Consider the following 6845-nt stretch of genomic DNA (forward strand, 5'->3'; position numbering starts at 1 on the left):
AAATTAGTATTAACAAACTCTATCTTTCCACTGCTGAGGAAAGAGAAGCTGCATCTGAAGTGGCATTAGATGCATTTACATAGACATTTTGATGAAGCTAAGGTGCCATAAATGCATTTACACTGCAAAATTTCAAATGCATAAATAATTTTATAAGATTAATGTTTTACACATTTTTTTAAACATACAAATAAATGTTTAAAAAATGCAATGATACTTTTAAATATGACTAAACCACCAGTAGGTCTCGGCAAATGTCTGTTTTAATGAATGAGTAATTTATTCATTAATTCAACCGATTAATTCAAAAGGCTCATTCATTCAGATATGAGGCAAGTGACTGTCCTTATGAATGGGCCACTGAATCATTGACTCACTCGATTCGTTCAAAAACGTGGATTCATTCAGTAAATTTTATAAGATTAATGTTTTACAAATTTTTTTAAACATACAAATAAATGTTTAAAAAAAAATGCAATGATACTTTTAAATATGACTAAACCACCAGTAGGTCTCGGCAAATGTCTGTTTTAATGAATGAGTAATTTATTCATTAATTCAACCGATTAATTCAAAAGGCTCATTCATTCAGATATGAGGCAAGTGACTGTCCTTATGAATGGGCCACTGAATCATTGACTCACTCGATTCGTTCAAAAACGTGAATTCATTCAGTAACGAAACACCGCTGTGTGTTGCTCGTGACGTCATTGCCGGCGCCGCTGGCAATAAAATGATCGGCTCTGAATCGGCTAGACGTGAGACTGACCGGCCGGTCACGCGAAAAATCGTCCGATTCCGATCTCTGGCTGGTCAATCGGTGCATCTCTATAAAATAGAAAGCAGTTATTTTAAATTGTAATAATTTTTCAAAATATTTCTGTTTTTAATGTATTTTCGATCAAATAAATGCAGCATTGGTGAACATATGAGGCTTCTTTCAACAGCTTTAAAAAATCTTGCCAACAAATTTTGAATGTTTCAAAGTGTTGGATATATTTAGAAACATTTAATATATTTATATAATATTTAGATTCTCAAAATAACATTTTATTGGATAAAATTGTATCTGTATTTTCTATAAACATGATTTTAATGTTAATAACTTAAAGGTTCAGTAACTTAGTAAAATAAATTTATACAAAATATATATTTTTTAAAAAGGGACCCAATTAATTTAATTTATTAATAGTGGAGTATATCAATACACACATTTCTTAAGTATATTTATTTAAAAATTAATAAAAAATGCACATCATTTGCAGTCTTATTTGTTTGTGGTGTTAATGATTGAATGATTGGAGCCTGTATGTGTGATCATAAATGAAGATTTAAAATTCGATTTACATTCAAACAGATCTATATTATCAGTACAGTGTGCCTGTGTTTATTGTGAGGCATTTCTTATGCATTGTCTTAGTAGGAATGTGTTTGCTCTCTGTATGTCCCAGAAACAGCCCTGGTCTGAATCTTCTGGTAGCATTGAGATAAAACTGCCCCAGTGCTGAGCCTGGCAGGAGGACAATGCTTTGACCCAGTGCTGAAACAGTTGCTCTTTGAACTAGGGGGCGCTGTGAGACAGTGGTGCCAGAATGAGTTTTAGAATCCTGGGATTGATCCTGGTATGTTAGTGTGAAGGCCTGGCTCATGAATATTAATTAGCGTGTGTCGACGTTGCCGGGTAGTCTTGCTAGACTGTCAAGTCACGTAACCTATTTAATATTCATGAGCCAAACCTTCACTTTGGTATTTATTCATAAAATCATGTTCTGTGCAGATACGCTTTAGTTGTATAGATGATTTGGCGTTGAGATACAATATTAGATCAGCTTTACATTTGCTCATATATTTTCCTTGTTTTAATAAACTGACTCATGTTTAGGATGACAGATTTAGCAATCTAAGGTTAAATTGATTGTGCCTATGATTTCATTCAGATCACTGTCTCAGAGATTTTGTAGAAATATGCGTGGAGATATATGAATATACTTATACGGATAGGCCAACAAAACATTTTAATATCAGCCATTAAAATTCAGTTTAGTGGGGCCAGTTTTAAAAGGCATCTGGGGCTTGGAGAAGAAAACCGCCCATGTTTGGCCTGTATATTTTGGGTAACCTTGAGCAATAGTATAATGTAGCGTGTCCCAAATACGTCAAATTGAGAGTGGCTCCCTTGACATTTGCGTTACAGGATTTTGCTCTGTTTCTAGAGCCCGTCTCATGCCTCAGTCTCTCCAGCCCGCTGTAGGACAGAAAGGATTTAGTTGTGATGACATTTCTATTGTTCAGCTGCATTCCTATGGTAATTTTCCATGCCCTCATAGAGGATTCTCTGAAATGGGTTGCATGTGAAACAAGACAATAGCAGTAAGAAATTAAGGGAGATGTGTGGAACGGTATTATGAGAGTGGATGAAGAAATTCATTCCTACGTCGTTCTCGTCTGCTTTCTATCACTCTTCGTTTCCATGTAGAGAGCTGTATTTTGTATTTCCACCTCTTTTATCTATAAAACAAAGACTCGAGCAGATGTCCAGCACTGCTCTGATTCTCTCTGTATGAAGCGAACAATGTCTGATCATAAGAGAGACACTGATTTAAGAGGAGAGCACAGTGGCCTTGCTGCCAGCAGACGGACAGGCAGGGATACCCGCTCAGTCTGTGCAAATTTTGGGCACTTCAGCCAATGTGTGAACTATTTGCATATTCTCTCAGTCCTGAATATCAGACAGTTAGAAGATAAACATTTGACTGCCATAAATTGATTGATTTGGAGAGTAATGTGGGTAAATGGGAACATAGCATTTGATCTGTTGTTCTCAATGTACAGGAGCTTCATAAGAAGATGCTTGTGTTCTGTGGGATTAATGTTATTGTAAAATGCAGTGTAAATGATTTGGGGAGATTTTGGGAGTGGAATATATGACTGTGTTAGCTTGGTCGATTAACAGAAGTGTTACCACTTATCAAAGTGTTACCTGTTACCAAATATCTTTAGTCATTTTTTTAGCAATTTGAATTACTTTTTTTTATTTTTTTATTAAAAAAGTATTTATTTTATTTATGTGATTTTAAATGTATTTCAAATGTATTCTAATTGGAAATTGTAACAGTACAAATATTTGTTTACAGTTACTGTACATTCATAATAATATTTTTATTTACACTACCATTCAAAAGGTTGGGTGTTAAGATGCTTCTATACTTAAATTCTCTGTAATATTCTCTCCTTTTCTTTGTTTTGACCTTTTGTATATGCTAGTATATTTTACTGTTTCATGATTTGATATAATGTGCAGTTTGGGTTCAGGGTCCTGTAATGTTCCTAATGATTTGTTAGCTTTCTAAAGCTCTGTTGCAGTGGGGTTGAGTCTGACTCTGCAGTGTGTTAATCAATAGGTCTCGGGCAGCCGTCTCATGCACAGCCTGTGTGTATGGATAGAGGAAAAGACTCTCTCACTGTCTCATTCTTCCACAAACAAACCCCAGAAAGACAGATAGATAGATTATTTGAGTCTAAAGGCTCTGAGGGATGCACACACAAACACACACACAATTCAGTGAGTACAAAGCAGTTCTTGTGCACAGTGGTGGCTTCTAATTATCTCTCGTCTGAGGAAATTGGGCTCCCTGAGAAACACACTTTTTTTTTTCCTTCAATTAGCTGGTCATGTATGGATGACTTCATTGGCACCTTGCTGCCAGTAATATTCACACCCTCCACACACTTAATGTCAGAAGAATGCCATGGAGAGCATGATCAAGGCATAACTGACCCTCATTAGAGTCCAAAATGAAGTCGAGGACTGATAATGTTCACCCAGAGCCTTTCATTTTTCTACTTGTTTAAGAAGGATGAGGAATGAGAGCAATGAAATTTGATTGGATGAATATATAAAACCAGCTATGTTGCCATCTTTTTTTTTTAGCTTCAAGCTTTTTTTTATAATTATAATTTATAAATTATAATTTTTTACAATTTATAAGATTTTTCATTTTTTTCTATTTTTTTGTCTGTTTATAGTTGCTTTTATTATTTATTCATTGTCAGTGCAACAAAGTTGAGCAGAGATTAATGATACGGCAACCTCTAAATATTTTTGACTCAAAGGATCCCAACTCTATTAATAGAATACACTACAGTATATTAATATTATTTCAATGTTATTATAAATCTTATTATAATTTACAATTATTATAACATTTGACAGATAAATTCAAAATATAAAAATAAAAATGGCAGAAATAAATATATATAAAAAAACACAAAATTTACTAAAATTAATTTCTAAACAGATTTGATAACAGAAAACACTTTCGTTATTCACTGACACAAATCATCCACTATCAGATACATTCATCTGGTGTCATATGTTATTAACAAAACCTTGGAGTGTTGATATAGGTAGAGTAAATGAATTAACTACAATTCATTTTGTGATTCCAGGACTTTCAAGAAATTTATGTTTTTGAATAAAAACAATAGGGAGTGAGGGGAAAAAGACATTTGATTTCAGTTTATATCTTTATGTATGCTTGTTTTTAGCATTTTTTTAGCACAAGTTCAATTGTTTAACTGGTTAGCGTTTCACTGTACTGCCCACGGTACACTGCGTGTTTTAGGCAATTTAGACAAATCTTACAGGAATGCTAAGGGGTTAAGTATATTTATAATTAATGTAATAATAATTAAGTAATTTAATTAATAGTAATATATAAATTTAAGTAACCCTGGGGCCTGCTTGAAGGTTGGTTGAGGCTCCAGTGGGCCCCCGGACGCCTGATGAGAACCAGTGCTTTAAGGGAAGTCAGTACACTCAGCAGAGATCTTGTTAGCATTCAGTACTTGTCTACTTGAATGAGGAAAGACCAAAATCTGTGTAACAGTTTGATGAAATTACATTTCAGTAACAAACTCTTTGTCTCTTCCTTCCTCTCTATATCTGTCTATATAGCCACAGCTTCCTGTAACTGCAAGCCGATATTGGTGGTGGAACATTTAATGCGAAAAACCCCACACACCCTCCTCCCTGCCTCCAAGCTCCTCCTACTCCATCGTCATGGCGATGAGCAGTGATCCTGGTTGCATGGGGGTGGGCCCTGACCCAGACTCCTCCCAGACCACTGAGATGACTGATAAGATGTCTGTGGTGTCGCTAAGGTCCGATACCTCCTCCAGTGTAGTGAAGAATGGGACAGGTGTTAAGAAAGCTCCGCCCAAGAGGCCACACCTGTCAGGCAGGAAGATGTCATTGCAAGAGAGAGGAACGTATGTGTCTTCTGGGAGCGGGGCTGACCGCTATTCCCGCATAGCCAGACAGCCGACCATCGAGTCCAAACAAGTGTCCATCTCAGACTCGCAGGTGAGAAAAATTTAAAAATCTTCTGGAATTGGCAGATGCCGATAATAAAAAAAAATAAATAAAAAAAAAGCCAAATGTTGGCTGATATATAAGCCTTGGTGATATAGCAGTCGACCGCTACTGATTAGTTTTGGATTGATTTGCAGTATCAAGTTTTTAATAGTTACTGACATCTGGTCACCTCTGACTGGTTTTATAGTATGAAATCCTCTCTTACATAGCATGAAGAGCTTGGTGTCTGTGTGTTTGTGTGTATGTGTGTGTGTGTGTGTGTGTGTGTGTGTGTGTGTGTTTGAAGCAAAACTCATTTCCTCTGATTAGTGTCCAGATCATGTGGCGACCCATACAGCCAAACTTTAATAAGGCTTCTTTCATTCATACACAGCCTCAGCACCCTCCCCTTCCTAACAACCTTCTCCTATAAATGAATATATTTGTTCTGACCTGTAGAGATGATCTGTGTGTGTTTGGCTGTGTGTGTGTGTGCGCGCCCACATTTCTTCCTGGCCATATGTTTGTGTGTGTTAATGGGGCTCAAGCCTGTCTGAGGGCTGAGACATTGAAAGGCAGGGGTCCTCCTCATCTTCTCTCTGTAGTGTATCTGCAGTGTGAGAGGCTCTCTGCTTTGAGAGGAGCATCAGCTGGACGTGTTCTTCTCGTCTGCACTCACACTCATCCAGTGATAGGCATAGAGGGGAAAGACTCTATTTATCATTTATCATTGATGTCATTTGAATCGTACATTCATACTGGAGTACTTAAATGATATGCTTCTACTTACTAAAAGTCTGTCATTATTTACTTACCCTCGTGTCATTTTAAACCCATTTGACTTTTTCCATGGAACACTTTTTTAATTAATTGATTAATATGGTTTGCTCATTCTTAATGATTTGTTTACAAATCAGACTCATCCAGTTGAGTCAGTAAGTTGTTCTTAATAAGTGCATTTACATGCATTTTTAAAGCTTAATTTCAGTCAGACTGAAGCAATTATTTGTCATTTTTTAAAATGTCATAAAACTGCTTTAGACCCAGCCTGACCATATCAGTCGGATTTTTGTGAAGTCAGACGAACAGATCTGGATATTGTGATTCTAGCTTATTTTGATGTATATGGTGATACGGACTGCTATTGTCCTCTTCTGGAAAGCTTGAGTTGGCATTCATTGTAATTGCATGGATAAAGGGCAACTAGTGTGTTGTCAATATTACATTTGCTGTTCCACAGAAGAAAGATGGTCATATGGGTTTGGAATGACATGAGGGTAAGTAAATGATGACAACATTTTTGTTTCTAGATGAACTAATCCTTTAACCCACTTAAAGGAACACTCCACTATTTTTGAAAATAGGCTCATTTTCCAACTCCCCTAGAGTTAAACAGTTGAGTTTTACCGTTTTCGAATCCATTCAGCCGATCTCCGGGTCTGGCGGTAGCACTTTTAGCTGCAGCTTAGCATAGATCATTGAATCTGAT

General features: G+C 36.3%; 1 long non-coding RNA gene across 1 annotated transcript in view; it reads left to right on the forward strand.

The window, feature by feature from the left end:
- Nucleotides 1-5360, forward strand: part of LOC107748504 (uncharacterized) — a 42123-nt gene extending 36763 nt beyond the window's left edge. The window contains exon 3 of the long non-coding RNA XR_001640939.1: nucleotides 4958-5360. This is a non-coding gene — a long non-coding RNA (uncharacterized LOC107748504). The remainder of the gene's footprint in view (nucleotides 1-4957) is intronic.
- Nucleotides 5361-6845: the final 1485 nt, after the last annotated feature.

This window comes from Sinocyclocheilus rhinocerous, unplaced genomic scaffold, assembly GCF_001515625.1.
Source record: "Sinocyclocheilus rhinocerous isolate Xijiao unplaced genomic scaffold, SAMN03320098_v1.1 scaffold230, whole genome shotgun sequence".
NCBI classification, from domain to species: domain Eukaryota; kingdom Metazoa; phylum Chordata; class Actinopteri; order Cypriniformes; family Cyprinidae; genus Sinocyclocheilus; species Sinocyclocheilus rhinocerous.